The sequence below is a fragment of the Gossypium arboreum genome, chromosome 3 (assembly GCF_025698485.1).
Source record: "Gossypium arboreum isolate Shixiya-1 chromosome 3, ASM2569848v2, whole genome shotgun sequence".
In the NCBI taxonomy this organism is placed as follows: domain Eukaryota; kingdom Viridiplantae; phylum Streptophyta; class Magnoliopsida; order Malvales; family Malvaceae; genus Gossypium; species Gossypium arboreum.
In genome coordinates this window covers 112,167,910-112,190,638 of record NC_069072.1, presented here as the reverse complement: position 1 = coordinate 112,190,638, position 22,729 = coordinate 112,167,910, and positions in this window count along the sequence as shown.

Genomic DNA, 22,729 nt, shown 5'->3' with positions numbered 1-22,729 from the left:
CAAAAATCACTTTACAAAACATGTAAAACTATCACCAAACTTTCATAATATATCATAAATCATCAAATTAATCAAGCATTCAACAATGGCTACATGTTAAATCTTCAACAATTTCAAAATCTAGGGTACGTGCTAGCTAGAATACAAAGCAACGACTCAAAAATTAAAAAATCATTAAAAATTGAGTTCACTTGCCAATTTAATTACTAAGTGACCGAACCCTAGGAAGAAAAATTTTCTTCTTTTTCTTCTTTAAAATCGGTTAAGTGAAGATGATATTGAGAAAATAGGTTTTTGTTTTAATTATATTATCATTTATTAACCATTTACCAATTTAATCTTAAAATTAATTCAAAATTCCATTTATGCCAAACCATTAACATCCACTAATATAGAAATGGTATATTTATCACTTAAGGACCATTACTTTAATGTTCTACAGCTATTTGACACTTTTAGCTAATAGAACACAAGTTCTACGCTTTACGCGATTTAGTCCTTTTTACCTAATTAAGCATTCAAACAGTAAAATTTCTTTACGAAACTTTCACACAATAATTCTATCATGCTGTAAACTTTAATAAAATGATAAAATAATTATTTTGACCTCATATTGTGGTCTCGAAACCACTATTTTGATTTGAATAAAAAACGGGCTGTTACAACTTTCCTCTCTTAGGGATTTTCGCCCCTGAAAATCTTACCAATGAATAAGTTAGGGTACTATTTTCACATAGCTTCCTCAGGTTCCCACGTGGCTTCCTCGATTCCGTGCTTATGCCAAAGAACCTTTACTAGGGCTATGTGTTTATTTCTCAATTCTTTGATTTTACGAGCTAAAATCCTGCTAGGTTCTTCGCTATATGTCAAATCAGCCTGTATCTTAACATCTACCGGAGAAATCACATGTGACGGATCAAATCTGTATCTACGTAGCATAGAAACATGAAAGACATTATGAATCTTTCCAAGTTCTGTCGATAAAGCTAGTCAATAAGCTACAGGCTCTATTCTCTCAATAATCTCATATGGCTTGATGAATTGCGGACTCAGCTTTCCTTGACGGTCGAATCGAAGATTCTTTTTCCACAGTGACACCTTTAAAAATACTTGGTTCCCGACTTGAAACTCAATTTCTTTACGTTTCAAATCTGCATAGGATTTCTATCGATCTAAAGCTGTTTTTAAACTGTTGCGAATCATTTTCACTTTTTCTTCAGTTTCTCTGATCAGTTCAACCTAGTGAATCTTTTTCTCACTTAGTTTAGTCCAGTATAGCGGATTTCGACATTTGTGACCATATAAATCTTCGTACAGTGCCATTTTAATTCTCATTTGAAAACTATTTTTTACGCAAACTTAATCAACGACAAGTATTTTTCCCAACTACCCTCAAACTCTAAAATACAACATTTCAACATATCTTCGAGAATCTGAATTACTCTATCAGTTTGACCGTCAGTCTGAGGATGAAAGCAGTACTAACATTCAATTTCCTACCTAGAGCTTCTTGCAATTTCTTCCAAAATCAAGACGTAAATCTTAGATCTTTATCTAAAATAATGGATAGTGGTACTCCGTATAATCAAACAATCTCAGAAATGTACAATTCAACTAATTTGTCAAGTGAGTAATCTGTATGTACCGGTATGAAATGAGCAGATTTAGTTAGTTGATCAACGACAACCCATATAGCATATTTCTTTTTCTGAGTTAAGGGCAATCCCAACATAAAATCCATTGTAATTCTATCCCATTTCCACTCAGGAATCATCACAGGCTGTAGTAAACACGATGGTACTTGATGTTTGGCTTTGACTTGCTGACAAATCAAACATTTAGAAACAAACTCTGATATATCTCTTTTCATGCCTTGCCACCAATAAAACTGTTTCAAATCATTATACATTTTAGTACTTCTCGGATGAAAAGATAAGAAACTATGGTGTGCTTTGTGCAAAATCTTCAGAATGAGTTTTAAATTTCTTGGTATGCAAATTCTATTTCGGAACCTTAAACAATCATCGATTCCAATCTGAAACTCTGAATCAGGTATATTCTCACATTGAATTCGTTTAACTTGCAATTCATAGTCATCTTTCTGAGCTTTAAAGATTTGTTGAAGAAATACCTGTTTAGCTTTTAATTCAGCTAAAATAGACCCATAATCACAAATCATCATCTGGGTATTCATTGCTCGTAATGTAAACAAAGATTTTTAGCTCAGGGCATTAGCAACAACATTAACTATTCCCAGGTGGTAATAAATTACAAATTCATAATCTTTCAATAACTCAAGCCATCTTTGTTGTCTCAATTTCAAATCCTTCTGTGACATCAAATATTTTCTTTTGTGATCCATATAAATGTGGCATTTCTCACCGTAAATGTAATGTCGCCAAATTTTAAATCTGAATACAATTGCAGCCAACTCTAAGTCATGCGTCTGATAATTCTTTTCATGCTGTTTCAATTTTCAGGAAGCATAAGCTATAACTTTTCCTTCTTGCATTAGGACACATCCCAGACCATTTAATGACACGTCACTATAAATAAAAAATTCTTTCCTCGATTCAAGTTGAACTAAAACTGGTGTTTTAGTCAACAGTACTTTCAACTGCTTGAAACTCTGCTAACATTTTCCTACATTTGTTTACTGAATCACCTCGTGTATTCTTATTATGTTTAACTCATTGTACAGTGTAAAATCATGTTTACAAATTGAATAATAGAACTATTGTTTTATCCTTATTTTTATTACTATACAAAGTATTACATCTTGTGCGCAGACTTAAACTTTGCCATAAGGCTTTTCGTATCAACTCGTGCGTTATCATTATTTCTAAGTAGTTGTATGACTTTCTTAACTTTTCTTAGGGCTTAGATCATTACTCTGCCACAATCTTTCTCTTCTCTGTATGTATATCAACACATACCACTGTTCCTACAGCGTAGCCTTGGCTTCATCTCTCATCTCCATCTTTCTAATAGATCCTACAATTAGAGGTATCCATAATAAGTTCACAAGAGCTTAGTGAGGCATTATCATATATTTATACATCATTTCATATAAAATGTAAAATATTTCACTTTAGTTTATGGAACCAAACAAGTATTTCATTAAACTCAGTAGGAACATGTATTAAATCTCTACATACCTTATATTACTTCATATTCCATAAACAATCTTACCTTAGTAGTTATCATTCGACTTACTTATGATTTTATATTGGTAGCTTACTTTCCATTTCACCTTCATACTGGTGGCTAAGGAAGATTTTGCCCGCTTTTTATCATCATACATTTCTCAACATTCTTTCATTGTCTCAAGCTAGATAGTTACACTTTATTCAGAGTCCACCACTTCAGCGTTGCCATTGATTCTTTGTCCCGAGGTGATTTCATAGACAACGCCACTAAGGCATATTCCTAACTTTAGATGACTTCCTTTGTCTCCTGAAGCTTTAGACACTCGCTTGAGAAACCGATTGCAATGAAGGGGTCCACTTGACTTAGATAGCCATAAAGGTGTCCATACATAATTAAATAGCTACAGGGGCATCCATACAATATTAGATAGCCACAAGAGTGTCCAGATTCATACAAATAGACTTCGCCACGAAAACGCTTCTAACAGAATCAGCCAAAAAGGCTGACATGTAACAAAGAACAACCAAAAAGGCTTCCACATATAATAGGTTCTGCCACTAGGGCTCACATGTAATAAAGAACAACCACAAAGCTTCCATATACAACAGGTTCTGCCACTAAGGCTCACATGTAACAAAGAACAACCACAAAGGCATCACTTTTAGTTAATGATGTTTTTGAACATAGGGATTTACCTAAACTCATCGTCATGAGGTTGTCCTATCATTGCCACGTACTCACCCAACCATACTTCTCTTCATTTCCATACGACATCATAGTCCCAGACTAGTTCTTACACAATGTGGCCTTTATTTCCCCATATGATGCGATAGCCACCATGACTAGGTCTTACACTATATGGTCTTGACTTGCCATGGCCATGGACTTCCATATCAGAATTCGTGTTTACTATCCCAATGGACTTACACATGCAAGCAGACTCAACATGCAGACTTATGGACAGACTCCTCATGTAGAGGATTACTCATGTAGAGCTTATTCATGCAGAGACTCCATCATGCTTTAACGCTTGTTTATGCATGTACACACTTACTTATAGTGGGCAGAAGGTTCATTCTTTATGCTTACACTTTCTTCTATAGAGAAGAAACATATCTTCAAGCTCATGCCTTCTTTACACATTCATCACGCACACATTTCTTTTTCTTAACAGAGGCGTATAACATTACAGAAGCATCACATACAAGTTCCACAAGCATTCATATTCACAGAATCAACATATTACATTTTCGTGCCTTTCATTCTCATTTCACAAAATAGTCATAAACAAAGAGAGATTGGCATATAAACATACAAACATACATGTATGCATAAAGGGTATAGTTAGAGATTCGTGAGGTGCTCATAGGACCTTTACGATATTCTTACATAATCCTCATTTAATCCTCACCTTTTATAGCTTTGAATATCAGATCTAGGTTTCCTTCAAGTAGATCAATAACCCCTAAACGTTAAACCACAATAAACTCATGAAGATATTTCCATCTAGTTTATTTTCTTTCTCACTTTGAACACTAGAATTGTACAACAAAGCTTTACCATTTTCGTACTAAGCTAAAGAGATCTGCTCTAATGGCAGTAAGGCTATGAAACTTACCTTAATAGGGGCATCTCAGATCTTACCCTCTTGTTTCAAGCTTATTCGGAAGGATAAGAGGATTTTTCCCTCAACTCACCCTTATACAGATAGAGAATACTTCATAGGGAAGGAAGGGAACAATCCTTTTCACTTACCTCTTTAACTAGATATTTTCCTTTGTTCCAGTGGATGTTCATTATGTGTAGTAATCCATGTGATTTACCAGGTAGATGCACGAGAGCTGTAAAGATTGGCATACGAAAATAGATACGAGACTCACCATTAGGTTTTAGCTCGTCCCTTATCCTTAGTCATTTCATCAGAGTGTATTCGATGGCGTAACAATACACACTTTGGTGTGTCACGCCTTTAGGAGGAATTTTCATACTACTATTTGATATCGATTACACTCCCACATACATGCCAAGAACTTTAGTAAGGCAGATAGCGATTTATTTTCTTATATAATTTAGAGCTCGCTATACGTCAGGCATTACTTTACCTCGACTTTGTTTAACCCTCCAGCCTTTTTCTTAGCTCAAAGGAGTTTTCCTATCTTCCTTTAGCCTTGCTATCCTATGGAGAGAGAATATATCTTTTGTCTTAAACTCTTTGACTTGTCCCTTAACTTTATTGGGACTTAACAAATGTCACATTATCAATTGGTTGTCTTATTCAAATCTTCCAAATTCCAAGAATACTAATCAAGTACTTTTCTTTGGTTCTTAACTATTTTAGTTCACATCCGGTTAATCCCTAACCATCTTTTCCATATATCTTAATCAGCTCAAGGCTAACATTACTAGGTGAACTTATTGCTGACATAAGCTTCTTACTTCAAGGTTCGTTCTCTTATAATGGAATTTTCCCAAGGTATTTATGCCAATAGAGGCTTTTAGGGGGAATCTTACCTCATCTGAGATAATTCTTAATTGTTATGTGCTACTCTAGAGATCACCTATATTAAGGCATCACAGACGCACTTAAAATGGTTCTTATCTTTATACTAACTTAAACACCATTCGCTTCTAACTCATCTTATCCAAACCATTCTCTGAATAGTATTCAGATACTAAGATTTCACCGGGCGAGATGTTACAATTTCACTCATAAAGAAGCCAAAGTCAAAATAGTCTTTCTGCTCAATGCATTAGCCACTACATTTTCTTTCCCTGGATGGTGCTTGATTACTAGATCATAATTTTTTAAAAACTATAATCATCACTACTGGCGTAGATTTAGCTCCTTCTAGGTGACAAAATACTTGAAACTCTTAATATACGACAATTCTCTCTATAAATATAGTGTCTCTAAATTTTTAAAGCCAGGACAATGGTGGCCAGTTCCAGATCTTGTGTTGGATAGTTCTTCTTATGAGAATTAAGTTGGCGTGATGCATATGCGATCACCTTTCTATTTTGTATGAGCACAAATCCTAAACCATTAATGGATGCATCGGTAAATACTACATATTTTGCTCTTGATTCTAGTTGGCTTAGAACTTGGGCTTAGGTTAATGCCTTCTTTAACTTGTCAAAACTCTATTGGCATTCGTCTGACCAACAAAACTTCTCATTCTTTATCAGGTTTTGCATCAATGGAACCGCAATCATAAAAAATCCCTTTACAAATCTTCTATAGTAACACACCAACCCAAGAAAACTACATACTTCAGTGACAAACTTTGGCGGATTCCAATCCAACACAACCATGATCTTTTTAGAATCCACTTTAATTCCATTCGTTGAAATGTCTTGACCTAAGAAGTGGACTTCCTTTAGCCAAAATTCACACTTACTAAACTTTACGTAGACTTAATTTCAGAGAGGATATACAAAAATATCCACAAGTGCTCCACATGCTTCATTTCACTTTTTAAATAAACTAGAATATCGTCGATGAAAATGACCAGTCAACAATCAAGATAGGGCTGGAAAACCCTATTCATCAAATCCATAAACATGGATGACACATTCATCAAACTAAAAGGCATTAATAGGAATTCATAATGCCTATAGCGTGTACAAAAGGCAGTTTTAGGAATAGCATCACCCTGAATGAAGTTCAATATTCAAAAGCACTCTAGCTTCACTCAACTAATAAAAAAAGTCTTCAATTCTAGTCAACGGGTACTTATTCTTGATAGTAACCTTGTTTAGCTGTTAATAATCTATACATAAAAGAAGACCCATCCTTCTTTTTAACAAATAAGATTGGCGGGCCCCATGTTGAAACACTAGGCTATACAAATCTTTTGTCTAACAATTCTTGCAACTAAGTCTTTAACTCCTTCAATTCCACTATTACCATTTGGTACGATACACTTGAAATATGAGTAGTTCCCGGTGCAACTCCAATTGAAAACTCTATGTCCCTATTTGGCGACATCCCTAGAAGCCCTTTAAGAAAGACATTTGGAAAGTCATTCACAATTGGCACTCGATTAAAATATTCTTTCACCATTGTTGAATCCAGAATGTACACCAAATAAGCTTCTTCACCTTTCACAGTTATCTTCTGAGATGAAACAATCGAGATTATATTGTTTCTAATATCACACTTCATTCCCAAAATAAAACCCTTGTTGCCATCTATAGTTAACAGTCAAACACCTCTAGATTTACATTCAACAATTATGTTATGCCAGGTCAGCCAATCCAACCTTAATATGACATCAAACTCATGGAAAGTTAGTAGCATCATGTCCACAAAAAAGACATATCAGCCAAAACTTAACGAGTGATCCTTTATTACCTTATTGACAACAGTACTCTGATTGATCAGGTTGGTAACTATTACACTAGTCTTAGTAGGGATGACCTTAAGAATATTTTCATCCATAAACTTATCACATATATATAATTGAGTTGATCCAAGATCTATCAATGGATGAATGTTGTAACACCTTTATATCATTATTAACCCAAAAGTTAGGAAGCTAGGAGTAGATTGAGAGGATTACCAAATTCCAAGACCCCACAAGGAATTTAGAAATTTAAGTGGCCAAATTATGATTAGTTTGATCCTAATTCTAGTTTAGTTAAGATTGAATCGATTGGTTCCAAAGTAGGACACATAATAATTAAGATTGAGTATCTACAATGGTCTATGATGACCGTGCCGAGGGAGTATATATAGAGGTGTGTGTAGGAACAAAATTCTTCTCAATTTTGCATTCCAAGCCTTTTTCCTTAAGCTTCGTATTCTTCAATCTCCCTAAAGAAGAAGAGGATATAGTTGAAGGAAATTCTGCATGTTAAACCCATTATGCAAATTTGAGTCTAGAAGTAGGAAGATTGGGAACTTTTGCTAGGATAAAGGTGTAACACCCCTTACCAGTATTCAATGCTGAAATAGGATACGAGGCATTACCGAACTTACATCACAAGCAAACATACAAATCGAGTCATAAATTTGCATCCAAATTAAAAACAATTTGCATTTCAATCATAAAGTCCCTAATGCGAGCCTACGAGGCCTGAAAAATGCTTTGGAAGTGGTTCGGAACTAAACCAAGCACTTAGGAAAATTTTACAAAACTTAGAAAATTTTTGCCATGAACAAGGGTCACACACCCGTGTAGTTTGGGACATGCCCATGTGGGCAGGTCGTGTGGTCACACACGCCCCTGTCCCTAACCCATGTAACTCTCTCTTTCACAATCAATGAACAATTTGAGATCACACGGCCAAGTCACACGCCAGTGTGCTAGGCCGTGTGGTAAATTTAATTTTCATAAAATAGGTGCAGACTTCACATGGTTGGGACACATACCCGTGCCTGAGGCTGTGTCCCTCACATAGCTAAGACACATGCTCATGTCTCTGCCCGTGTGCTCAATTCTGAGCATTCTGTTTCTCAAAATTAAGGTACAGGGGACACACACCTGAGACACATGCTCATGGGGCAAGCCGTGTGTCACACACGGCCTAGACACATGCCCGTGTGTCTACCCGTATGGACAAAATAAAGGCTATTTACCAAGCCATTTGTCACCTTCATTTACTCCTACACATGCACAAGTGAAAGGCATAATTCATAACACACTTGGACAACCAATACATCTACAAACAAGACCAATTCATGTCATTTCGTTATCCACGCTCAACATATTTACATCATTGTATTTTACCAAACCAAATCACGCCAAACTCACATTCTACAAGTTTCAACATGGCTACCAATAACATGCATAATTTTACTTAGTTTTCCTAGCATACCAATGAGCCATCATTAACCAGTCAACAACAACCTATTAATCCACATTCAACCATTTATCGAGCATTTGCAAACCACATCAGACAAGAGATATTTGCACATGCATGTATATATATATATATATATATATATATATATAAGCTTACAACCAATTCAACCAAAATGAGCCAAGTTACATGGCTAAATACCACATCAAGCTTTCGAAAATTATAGGCCAATACATTTGGCCAAATTCATAATGAAACATATAAAAAAATGACCAAGTCCCTATACATTTCATATTCTCAAATGCTTAAAGTCATCGGTACCCAAAATAACAGTTTGATAGTGTGATATGATCTCCGACGATCTCTAATCCGAGCTATCTTGGTGACACTATAAAACATGGAAAATAAACAAAGTAAGCTATATAGCTTAGTAAGCTCGTATGAAAGAAATAAGCTAACCTTACCATACATTAACATGCAAGTAACACATCATAAGAAAATGTAATTTACCATAATCTCATGATCATAATTCATTCCATCATAACTTATCTTGAGTTCCTCATTTCGTGAATTTAATAAATCATAAGTTGAAGTACATACCTGTACCATATCGTAATAATTTACTTAGTATCATCGTTGTCATACCAAATGAACCACTTGGAATAATAATATCGAATACACGGGAAACCTTGCACACAAGGTGCCATATATGTAGCTATTGCTACCTTTATCTCATAACACATAGGTGCTCACTCTCGAGCTATCAACGGGGCTGCTTACACAAGCTGTCAGTCGAGACGTAGCTACACGGTGCTGCTCACACAAGTTGTCAAGTAACCGCAACATATGCCAGTATACTCAGCAACTGGTAGGACGTACAGGACTAGCACCCAGAATCACGTAACATAAAACCCTAGTGACATGTCACTCGTATCGTAATCTATTCCTAAGGTTCGATTGGGATTTCTCGCTTGTCAAAACATCGTCAAATGTGCCCGTAAGATCGATTACACAATTCATGCATAAATTAAAGCACTTAAAATACATTTAAAGTAAAGCTTATTTAACATATGAACTTACCTCGGTTACAAAAAACGACCAAAATGACCTATTCGTCAAATACTTTATTTTTCCCCTGATCTACACCCGAACTACATTTTTCTTGATCTATAATACCACATTTAACTTCTTTAATCATCACATTATTCAATTCAGCCCAAAAACATATTATGGAAAAATTTACATTTTTGCCCCTAACTTTTCAACATTTATGATTTAGTCCTTAGGCTCGTAAAATAAAATTCATTCAATTTCATCACAACCCAAGCCTAGACGATTGTTATTTATACTCATGAATGCCTATAATTTTTTATTTATTCACACTTTTCTACACATTTTTAAACTTTTACAAATAAGTCCCTATTTAACGTTTTTATCGAAAATTACTTTGCAAACGTTGTTTAACTAACAATGAACATGCATTTTCTACCATCAAACATCAAAATTCAACCATATTAAACATGGGTAAAATTTTAGAACTTAATTTTCTTTCAACTTAGTCCCTGAAATAGCTAAATTAAGTTATAATGATCTCAAAAATATTAAAATCGTTAAAAACAGGACAATAACGGACTTAAAATCGAGCTTGAAAGGTTGGCCAAACCCTAGCTATGTCTCCTCTTCTAATTTTCGGCTATAAGGACTAAACTGAAGAAGATGACATCTTTTATTTAGTTATTTTAGCTTTATTTACCAAATTACCTATTTACCCGTCACTTAAACTTTGAAATTTTACCTACTCCATGTCCATTTTTGTCCATCCTAAAGTGTAATGGTCTAATTACCATTTAAGGACCTCTAATTTAGAATTTCATAAAATTTTACTACCTTTAGCCTATAGAACTCAAATTTTGCACCAATTGCAATTTAGTCCTTCTAGTCAAATTGAGTACTCAATTGATAAAATTTCTTAATGAAATTTTTACACAATTATTATATCATGCTGTAGAAATTAAAGAAATAGTAAAACAAATATTTATACTTTGGATTTGTGGTCTTGAAACCACTGTTCTGATTTGACCTAAAAACGGGTTGTTACAGAAGGAGACTCTAGGGTTTGGAGAAGATAAGCTAAGGAGGCAAGAAAACAAGGTGAGTTTCTGCCCTCCAACCTTAAAATGCTAAGTATATTGAAAGCCTGTATGAGTTTATGAGTATCCGCCTTTTTAGTTCATTAGGCTTGACCCATGATGTTCCATTATCAAAATGTATGTATTGCTTATGAACTTCGAAAAGGGTCTTCGTCGAGATTAGATAAAGTTAGGTTAGGAAAATTGGTGAATCAATTAGATGCTACCATATGGTGTTGCTATTGCTCCTATGATGAGGGGACGTTGTGGTGTTCGAGTAGCAAGGTTAGGATGACAAATGGAGGAATAGATGGAATGCAATGGGGAAAGTAAATAAAAGATAACGGCTAGCCTATGGGATCGATCAGAGTTATAAGCCAATTATGAGTAAGGCCATACCAGAAAGATGTTATGACATCATAAATGAGTAAGACCATAGCTAAAATACTTTATGACATCATGATAGAAATGAGTAAGACCATAGCTGAAAGACGCTATGGCATCATGTGAAAGCACGCTAGAATGGCTAAATAGGACTAAGACCATGGCTGAAAGATGCTATGACATACTTTGGAAGCCTATCGAGACACTAAACACAGGAAAGTCCACCAAGACACTAAACACGAAAAAGTCCACCGGGACACTAAACGCAGGGAAATGCACCGATACATTAAACATGGGGAAGTCCTTCGAGACACTCTATATGGGGAACTCTGCTGGGACACTAAACATGGGGTAATCAGCTGGGACTGTAACATGGGGAGTTTGCCAGGGTGTAAAGAAATAGAGATTGTAATTGAAAGCTCGTGGTTCATTAAGAATATCAAGGGTGAAAGTGGATTTCGTAGGTATTAGAGTGATAGGTCATATAAAGAACTGAGTTGGCATGACCAAGGATTATAGACCACCGAAATGGCGAGCGACGCTAAGGTTATGTCTTAACCTAGATAGGGTGGGAAGCAAAAAAGCTCTGTTGGTAAAAATGGTATTCATAGTATACACATATACTAGTTCGCTAGGAAGGCTACAAATTCCATGCAAAGTAAACAGGCATGGATAAGGATGCACTGGTACATAGTGGTGTACATGTCATGGGAAAAGATCACCTGAAAGGTTTAATAGGCTGAACCGGGTTCTCTTGAGAGAAAATGAGTGCCAATGCTGGATGGCTAGCAAAGCTCACCTAAATATGGGGGAAAGTAGAGGTGAAATCTAGGCAAGAGAGCGGCATAAATTTTGTTGAGCTCCCAAGATCGAAGCATAAACATTAAGAAGACTTCTTTAGGGATATTTTGACAAGAGTAAGGGCCTCGGTGTTAGTAGTGAGCACTAGTACAATGAGGCAGCGATGACATTGAATTTCTAAGGAATACCACAGATATAAAAATCACTCAAATAGTTGTAAATCGCTGGTCACTAGAGGAAATCAATATGGTTATCAGGGAGTTAAAACTTGAGCTAAATGCGTCATATTTTTCTTAAAATTTTTGTATGCAAATCTCACTAAGTTCGCCCAAACTTATAAGTTTTCTGTTCAAATGTGAGTTAGTTAAAGATTCAAAAAAATGAGAGGGACCAAGTTGGACTTCGTTGGAAGCTATACGGAACATAGTAGTTGTATATGCATATAGAAGGGCAGCCTAGAGGCCTTTCTTCAAGGATAAACTTGTCTAAATGTGTTATTGAGTCTCTGTCCAAAAATTTGTAATCATCTGATAGATTCAAAGTCGTAAAGATTATTTATCCATTTAATACAAGTTGTAAATTCAATTAGATTTTAAAATCTAATTCGTTTAAGTATGCAATTAAGTGAACAAAATAAGATATGTTATGTAACACCCTTTACCCGTATTTGACGCCGGAATAGGGTACGAGGCATTACCGAACTTAAACACAAGCAAACATACACTTTCAGGTTATAAATTTTGCGTTCAAATTTAAAACTTTTTGTATTCAATCACAATGTCCCTATTATGAGCCTACGAGGCCCAAAAGATGCTTTGAAAGTGGTTCGGGACTAAACCGAGAACTTTAGACAATTTTACGACACTTAGAGAATTTTTGCTAAAACAGGGGTCACACGCCCATGTGGCTTGGAACACGCTCGTGTGGGCAGGTTGTGTGGTCACACATGCCCGTGTCCTTATCCCGTGTAACTATCTGTTTGTCACCCAAGAACAAATTGAAGACACACGGCGAAGACATACGCCCATGTCCCGGGGTCGTGTCCTTCATACGACTGAGACACACGGCTGTGTCTCACGCCCCTGTGCTCGATACTGAGCCTTTTGTTTTGCAACAATTTAGGTGTAGGGGACACATGGCCAGATTATGTAACACCCCTCGCCCGCATCCGACGCCGGGACGGGGTTCGAGGTGCTCCTAGACTTTTACTAACACTTCTATACTAAACAGGGCCATGAAATCTCAAATAATTAAAAACTTTTCTTTTCACATACAATCTGTCCCATATATGGGCTTACGAGGCCCAAAACATACATCCGGAGTGGTTTGGGACCCAACCGAGAACTCATGAAAAACTTAGAAAATCTCTTACATCAAGGCTTCATACGCCCTTGTGGGTATAGAGCACACGCCCGTGTGCTAGGGACACGCCCGTGTCCCGAACCCATGTCCAAAAACCTGGACAAATACAAGGCTATTTTCTAAGCCATGTTGTCACCCTCACAACACATGCACACATACTTATACAATAGCATACAACATGGCAAAATTAGGCACTTAAACATTCCTAACATGACATGACCATGGTAATTTCACATGCAATAGATATCATAGATTTTTATCACATCTTTACCACATTCATGCTATAATCATTATAAACTCATCACGTAATACCATAGCACATGCAAGTATAATTAAAATGAATTTAAAATCCCATAATCAAAATAGGCCAACACATATGGTCAAAGCCATATCACATACTCTAATATTTAAACTCCTATACATGTCATAGACTCAAAGTACTTGAAATCACTACACCAATAGCGTTAGTTTGACAGTGTGATAATATCTCCGACGAACTCCAACCCGAGCAAACCTGGAAACCCTAGAGAACATGGGAAAGAAGGGGGGGTAAGCTTTCGCTTAGTAAGTTCATATGAAAACAATAAGCAACTCATTAACTTGTTTTATCAATGTTTACAACATATTCTCAAGTTCATGACAAGCTATCTTCTTGCGTAATAGACACTAAATTATTTATCTCTGGAGCTATGAAACTCCAAATTAAGTTCCGTAAATTTTATATGAAACTAGACTCATTTATATTTCTTCCATAAAATTTTAAGAATTTTTGGTCAAGCCATTTTGTACAGTTTATTAGTTAAAGTATCCCCTATTTCAGGGTATGACTACTCTGACCCTTGTGCACTACAAACCAATTTCTCCCTGTACAGAATTCCAATGGCCATGCCGTTTAATTCCCTTAAAAATAGACTCAATAAGGAATCAATGAATGTAAGGTATGACTCTTAATAATTTTTTTACAATTTATGGTGAATTTCTAAATTCAGAACAGGGTATCTCGAATTCATTCAGACCCTGTTTTACAAGAATTCAAATATCACACAATATAGAATTCTTTTTCTTCCCCTGTTTCTTTCATGTGAAAATATACTCATTAAGCTTTAATCTCATATTCTATTCTGCCTCTAACTTATTTTCCACTATTTTTAGTGTATTTTCAAAGTTACACTACTGCAGTAACTCAAATTTGTCAAGGCTAAGTTACTCATTCATGATCATTGTTCACAAAATTAATACAACATCATTTCATCCATCATGGTAAGAACACATATTATGCATCATAGATCATCACATATCAAGGCATTCTCATAGGCTTAATATACATACTTGCACAACTCGTAGCATAACTCAAGTGTATACTCACCAATGACTTACCTCATTGGGACCATCATCAACTCTTTCCTTGAATTACCCGTTGAACACTGGGAATACTAATTGGATACTCGGAAAAGCATTTGCACATAAGTGCCTTAATTGTAGCTAAAGCTACCTCATATCTCATGACATTTCAATGCTCACTCTTGAGCTAGTCATCTAGACTCATAATTCCCAGTGACATGTCACTCGTATCCTATTCTATTCCTAAGGTTCAAACAGGATTTTTCCTCGTCTATTAAGGCTTTGTCTTATCATATTTATATTAATCACATACACTTAATATCTGTACAATTCATGTAATGATAACATTTAAATACATGTACAGCATGGTATTGTTTACATACAAACTTACCTCGATACCACAAAGGTGAAAAGGACATAATCATCCCTTAATCAATTTCTTTCCGTTCTAGGTCCAAATCTCGATTTCCTTGATCTATAATATCACATTTAGCCTACCAATCAGTCACAATATTCATATGGGTCTAAAAATCATATTTTTACAAATTTTCATTTTGACCCCTAGACTTTGGCATATTTGCACTTTTTCCCCAATGCTTGTAAAATAGTTTTTATCACATTTCTTTACTCCTTGAGTCTAGATGAACCATTTTCTTAAGTATAGCAACCCATAATTTCAACTATTTTACACATTACAACTCATTTTACAACTTAGCAATCTAGCCCTTTTTTTAAGGTGTTTTCATGCAATTTCTTTCACAAAAGTTGTTTATTAGACAACTAGGACTCATAATCTTCCATAAAAACACAGCAAACAACACATTTACTTTCATGGCAAAACCCTAGGCTCTTCATCATTTTGGAAAATAGTCCCTTCTTATGAAAGCTCATGCTTTAGGGTTCCAAAAATGTAAAAATCATCAAGCAAAGACATTAAAATCACTTACAAGCAAGGGAAATATGTTGCTGAAATTTTCCAGCTTCAAAACCCTTTCTTTGCTGCATATTTCGGTGAAGGAGAAGAGAAAAATGATAGCTTTTTCTTTTTGATTTGTTAATAATAAAACTAGTCAAAATTGGAGACCAAATTTCACCTAATTTTGACTTTTCAACAATTTTGTCTCCCATGGTGGGCCATCACACTTTCAATGGCCTAATTTCACTTTAAAGACCCCCAATTTAAGATACAAGGCAATTTAACACCTTTAGGTATTAAAACACAACTTTTATCTTTTACGTGATTTAGTCCTTTTTCGAAATTGGACTAGAAATTGCTAAAATTAACTTACCAAAATTTACATGCACTTATAAAATTATATTATAACACATAAAATAATACTAAAATAATTTTCTCTGGCCTCAAAATAGTGGTCCCGAAACCACTGTTCCGACTATGCCCAAAATCGGGCTGTTACATTTCTTCCCCCCTTTAGGGATTTTCGTCCCCGAAAATCTTACCAGAAAAAGTTGCTCTCTACTTTCACGAGTCACTTATATCTTTTTCTCAAAACTTACAAAACAACTCAGCTGAAGTTGATACTCAGGATTTCTATAACCTTTCCACAATTACCATAAAAATCTCGGCTCAATTTGAAATACCGAAAACTGACATTCTAAGAACTATAAGCTTAGAAACACAACTCGTCCCAATCCGTCTAACAATACCTCTGTATATACCAAAATAGTCATGCGGACTACTATCATCAATCTATCACAATCCATTATGGTATCTTTTATTTCCTGGAGAAGAAAGACATCCCGAGACAAAATTCATTCTAATCATTTCTCAATTTTCTCTTTCAATGTCAGCACTGAGAATTATAATCTTGAATATATCTGATAATCGGCTTTCCCCGGTAGTCAATTTAACATCCTTTGGAAGAATAAACAAAAGACTGCTGTGAACTCTATACACAATTCTCTGCATAGCCTGGAGTTTCTCAGTACCCTAATCTTACTCTGAAATAATAATAACAGAAACCAAAAATAAAATCTTCCTTGCAATTCCAAATTAAAAGTCGAATCATGATGTACTTGTTTAATTTACCACTTATAGCCACATTTCTATACTCTGATCATCAACTGTTTAGAAACTTTACTAACATGAATCAAACGATTCCAACTTCATAGATGTGGTCTCTTTACTAACCAGGATAACAATACTTATAACATTTATCGGACAAGAGAAATCCAACTAATATGTTTCCATAACATACTTTCAAGAATAAAACTCCATCATTTCTGACTGTACGACTACTTACCAAAGAACACGGAATGGTATTCTTGAACCAGAGAATAAACTTAAATGCACATAACTCAGATTTACTTTTACAGAATAACCATTCTTTACCCCAAGAATTTTAAAGAAATCTCGACACTGAAATCCCCACACTTTTATGGTCGAGCCAGAAGCTTAATCATAACAGATTCTAATATCACAAGTCAAAGATTACTCGTAAAGATAAGCCAAGCTTGATAATTCTCGAAATAAGAATGAGAGAAAAGCCAATATAAGAAATTCCAATATATAAAGACTATACCAGAAATCCGAGAATATAATCCAGAAGAAAATAATAAAAATGATCCGAAAAATCCCTCAGAGAAAACCAGAAGGAAACTACTGTCTAGACACTCTAGAATTCCTTATAACAGAGATAATATAATTCCCGTATATATATAAACCATAATCAATAGAACATCAGAATAATCTCACATAGATTTTTGCTATCAACTTCATTTCAATATATCAGAATAGAAATCTGAAGAGATGGGGAAAATGTGAATCATAACTAACTGGACTAATAGAGCTTTTCATCTAATATCACAGTCACTAGCATCCTCGTATGATAGAATTTCCATTCGAAAGGGATAACCATACGTATTCCCCAGAATTGAGGAAAACATAGAATACTCAGAAGAGAAAGATAGCCATAACTTTTGTTTAATTGAATTCGTCATACTCAGACATCTGTGCAAGTTTGACATTATTCCTCAAACTAATTCTATCTTCGCTAATCTCATACTATTCCATTATTGTACTCTTCAGTTTCACTTTTGCAAGCTTATGCAACATATCTCTCGAAAATCTCATCGTATAACTCTATTCTGGTAAGGGGGCGAAGATTTGAAAGCCTCTAAACTTTTGACTCTCAAGCAAATACATATTCAATAACAACATAGCATTACACACATCGATTCAAACATTTCAAATTTCCAACTTGTTATGAACATATTTTCACATATCTCAGTAATACATGCAACTTTATTTCATGCGAATATTAGCTAAACATAAGTGAATTTATCATAACTCAAACTTTCATTTCTTTTTTCTCAAATTACCCTTAATGTCTTATCAAGTTTCCATATTTAGTCTTAATCACTTTCCAATATTTATAAAATTGGAGAACATCTTACGATTTTGTGTACATCGTTTACTTGATGCCATAGTCCAACTATGGTCTTGTACTAGCTTTCGTCTATCTGTGTCAATGCCGTGTCCCAGACAGGTCTTACACTGACACATGTAACCGTGCCGATGCATGTCCCAGACATGTCTTACACTAGCACATCTCGTACCCGACGCATGTCCCAGACATGTCTGACACTGGCTAAAATCTCGAGGCTGATGCATGTCCCAAACATGTCTTACACTGGCTCTCATACTGTGGCTGATGCATGTCCTAGACATGTCTTACACTAGCCCTCGTCTCAATGCCGATGCCATGTCCCAGACATGGTCTTACACTGGCACACAAATCTCATGTATTGCCACGGTCCAACCATAGTCTTTTCCGTCAATTCATTAGTGAACGATCGTACTCATTCCCTGTGTTCCACCCAATTTGATCTTTCATTACAGCTTTCATGCTATTGTGACATTTATGATTCGGTAATTAAGATTATAAGGCATAACATTTCGGCATCTTAACTTCATTAATCTAGACAAAAATGTCAACCTCATGTATATACTGATTACTAATCATGCAATAAAAGCATTCATACATACACTCTGTCACTTCAAGCAAATTTCTTTCTTTTCATAAACACTTGGCCAAATCAAGTTGGACATTTAACATCGTATGAATACTAACATGCATAAAAGAGCTTTTCACAACTTAACTTTGTTTTATTTCACTATTTCACATTCTTTAACTCAAGAGTATCACATAATGAATACTAGGTCATGTAAAAATCATGAATTTCTTTTCATACCTTTCCCATTTTCAGCATATCACAAGCATGATTCAATAATCTCAAGTTTACTCTTATCTCTATCAAGATTTGCTCGGTTGGAACTCATTCCTCTCTTAACCAACAGTTCTGTTAGGGCAGAGAGATATCACACTATCACGAGTAATACTATGGTATGTATAGCTAGACTCTTTTACGCTAGGTTAGTCCGAGAACCGACTAAACCATGTCTGATACCACTAAATGTAACACCCCTAGCCCGCATCCGACGCCGGGACAGGGTTCGAGGTGCTACCTGACTTTTACTAACACTTCTATACTAAACAGGGCCATGAAATCTCAAATAATTAAAAACTTTTCTTTTCACATACAATATGTCCCATATATGGGCTTACGAGGCCCAAAACATACATCCGGAGTGGTTCGGGACCCAACCGAGAACTCATGAAAAACTTAGAAAATCTCTTACATCAAGGCTTCATACGCCCGTGTGGGTATAGAGCACACGCCCGTGTGCTAGGGACACGCCCGTGTCTCGAACCCATGTCCAAAAACCTGGACAAATACAAGGCTATTTTCCAAGCCATTTTGTCACCCTCACATCACAAGCACACAAACTTATACAATAGCATATGACATGTCAAAATTAGGCACTTAAACATTCCTAACATGACATGACCATGGTAATTTCACATGCAATAGATATCATAGAGTTTTCTCACATCTTTACCACATTCATGCTATAATCATTATAAACTGATCACGTAATACCATAGCAAACGCATGTATAATTAAAATGAATTTACAATCCCGTAATCAAAATAGGCCAACACATATGGTCAAAGCCATATCACATACTCTAATATTTAAACTCCTATACATGCTATAGACTCAAAGTACTTGAAATCACTACACCAATAGCGTTAGCTTGACAGTGTGATAATATCTCCAACGAACTTCAACCCGAGCAAACCTGGAAACCCTAGAGAACATGGGAAAGAAGGGGGGGTAAGCTTTCTCTTAGTAAGTTCATATGAAAACAATAAGCAACTCATTAACTTGTTTTATCAATGTTTACAACATATTCTCAAGTTCACGACAAGCTATCTTCCTGCGTAACAGTCACTAAATTATTTATCTCTAGAGCTATGAAATTCAAAATTAAGTTCCGTAAATTTTATCTAAAACTAGACTCATTTATATTTCTTCCATAAAATTTTAAGAATTTTTGGTCGAGCCATTTTGTACAGTTTATTAGTTAAAGTATCCCCTATTTCAGACATGTCTGACACTGGCTAACATCTCGAGGCCGATGCATGTCCCAGACATGTCTTACACTGGCTCTCATACTGTGGCCGATGCATGTCCTAGACATGTCTTACACTAGCCCTCGTCTCAATGCTGATGCCATGTCCCAGACATGGTCTTACACTGGCACACAAATCTCATGTATTGCCACGGTCCAACCATAGTCTTTTCCGTCAATTCATTAGTGAACGATCGTACTCATTCCCTGCATTCCACCCAATTTGATCTTTCATTACAACTTTCATGCTATTGTGACATTTATGATTCTGTAATTAAGATTATAAGGCATAACATTTCAGCATCTTGACTTCATTAATCTAGACAAAAATGTCAACCTCATGTATATACTGATTACTAATCATGCAATAAAAGCATTCATACATACACTCTGTCACTTCAAGCAAATTTCTTTCTTTTCATAAACACTTGGCCAAATCAAGTTGGACATTTAACATCGTATGAATACTAACATGCATAAAAGAGCTTTTAACAACTTAACTTTGTTTTATTTCACTATTTCACATTCTTTAACTCAAGAGTATCACATAATGAATACTAGGTCATGTAAAAATCATGAATTTCTTTTCATACCTTTCCCATTTTCAGCATATCACAAGCATGATTCAATAATCTCAAGTTTACTCTTATCTCTATCAAGATTTGCTCGGTTGGAACTCATTCCTCTCTTAACCAACAGTTCTGCTAGGGCCGAGAGATATCACACTATCACGAGTAATACTATGGCATGTATAACTAGACTCTTTTACACTAGGTTAGTCCGAGAACCAACTAAACCATGCTTTGATACCACTAAATGTAACACCCCTAGCCCGCATCCGACGCCGGGACAGGGTTCGAGGTGCTACCTGACTTTTACTAACACTTCTATACTAAATAGGGCCTTGAAATCTCAAATAATTAAAAATTTTTCTTTTCACATACAACCTGTCCCATATATGGGCTTACGAGGCCCAAAACATACATCCGGAGTGGTTCGGGACCCAACCGAGAACTCATGAAAAACTTAGAAAATCTCTTACATCAAGGCTTCATACGCCCGTGTGCTAGGGACACGCCCGTGTCCTGAACCCATGTCCAAAAACCTGGACAAATACAAGGCTATTTTCCAAGCCATTTTGTCACCCTCACAACACATGCACACATACTTATACAATAGCATACAACATGGCAAAATTAGGCACTTAAACATTCCTTACATGACATGACCATGGTAATTTCACATGCAATAGATATCATAGATTTTTCTCACATCTTTACAACATTCATGTATAATTAAAATGAATTTACAATGAATTTACAATCCTATAGTCATTATAAACTCATCACGTAATACCATAGCACACGCATGTATAATTAAAATGAATTTACAATCCCATAATCAAAATAGGCCAACACATATGGTCAAAGCCATATCACATACTCTAATATTTAAACTCCTATACATGCCATAGACTCAAAGTACTTGAAATCACTATATCAATAGCGTTAGCTTGACAGTGTGATAATATCTCCGACGAACTCCAACCCGAGCAAACCTGAAAACCTTAGAGAACATGGGAAAGAAGGGGGGGTAAGCTTTCTCTTAGTAAGTTCATATGAAAACAATAAGAAACTCATTAACTTGTTTTTATCAATGTTTACAACATATTCTCAAGTTCATGACAAGCTGTCTTCCTGCGCAACAGTCACTAAATTATTTATCTCTGGAGTTATGAAACTCCAAATTAAGTTCCATAAATTTTATATGAAACTAGACTCATTTATATTTCTTCCATAAAATTTTAAGAATTTTTGGTCGAGCCATTTTGTACAGTTTATTAGTTAAAGTATCCCCTATTTCAGGGTATGACTACTCTGACCCTTGTGCACTACAAACCAATTTCTCCCTTTCCAGAATTCCAATGGCCATGTCGTTTAATTCCCTTAAAAATAGACTCAATAAGGAATCAATGAATGTAAGGTATGACTCTTAATAATTTTTTTACAATTTATGGTGAATTTCTAAATTTAGAACAGGGTATCTCGAATTCATTCAGACCCTGTTTTACAAGAATTCAAATATCACACAATATAGAATTCTTTTTCTTCCCCTGTTTCTTTCATGTGAAAATATACTCATTAAGCTTTAATCTCATATTTTATTCTGCCTCTAACTTATTGTCCACTATTTTTAGTGTATTTTCAAAGTTACACTACTGCAGTAACTCAAATTTGTCAAGGCTAAGTTACTCATTCAT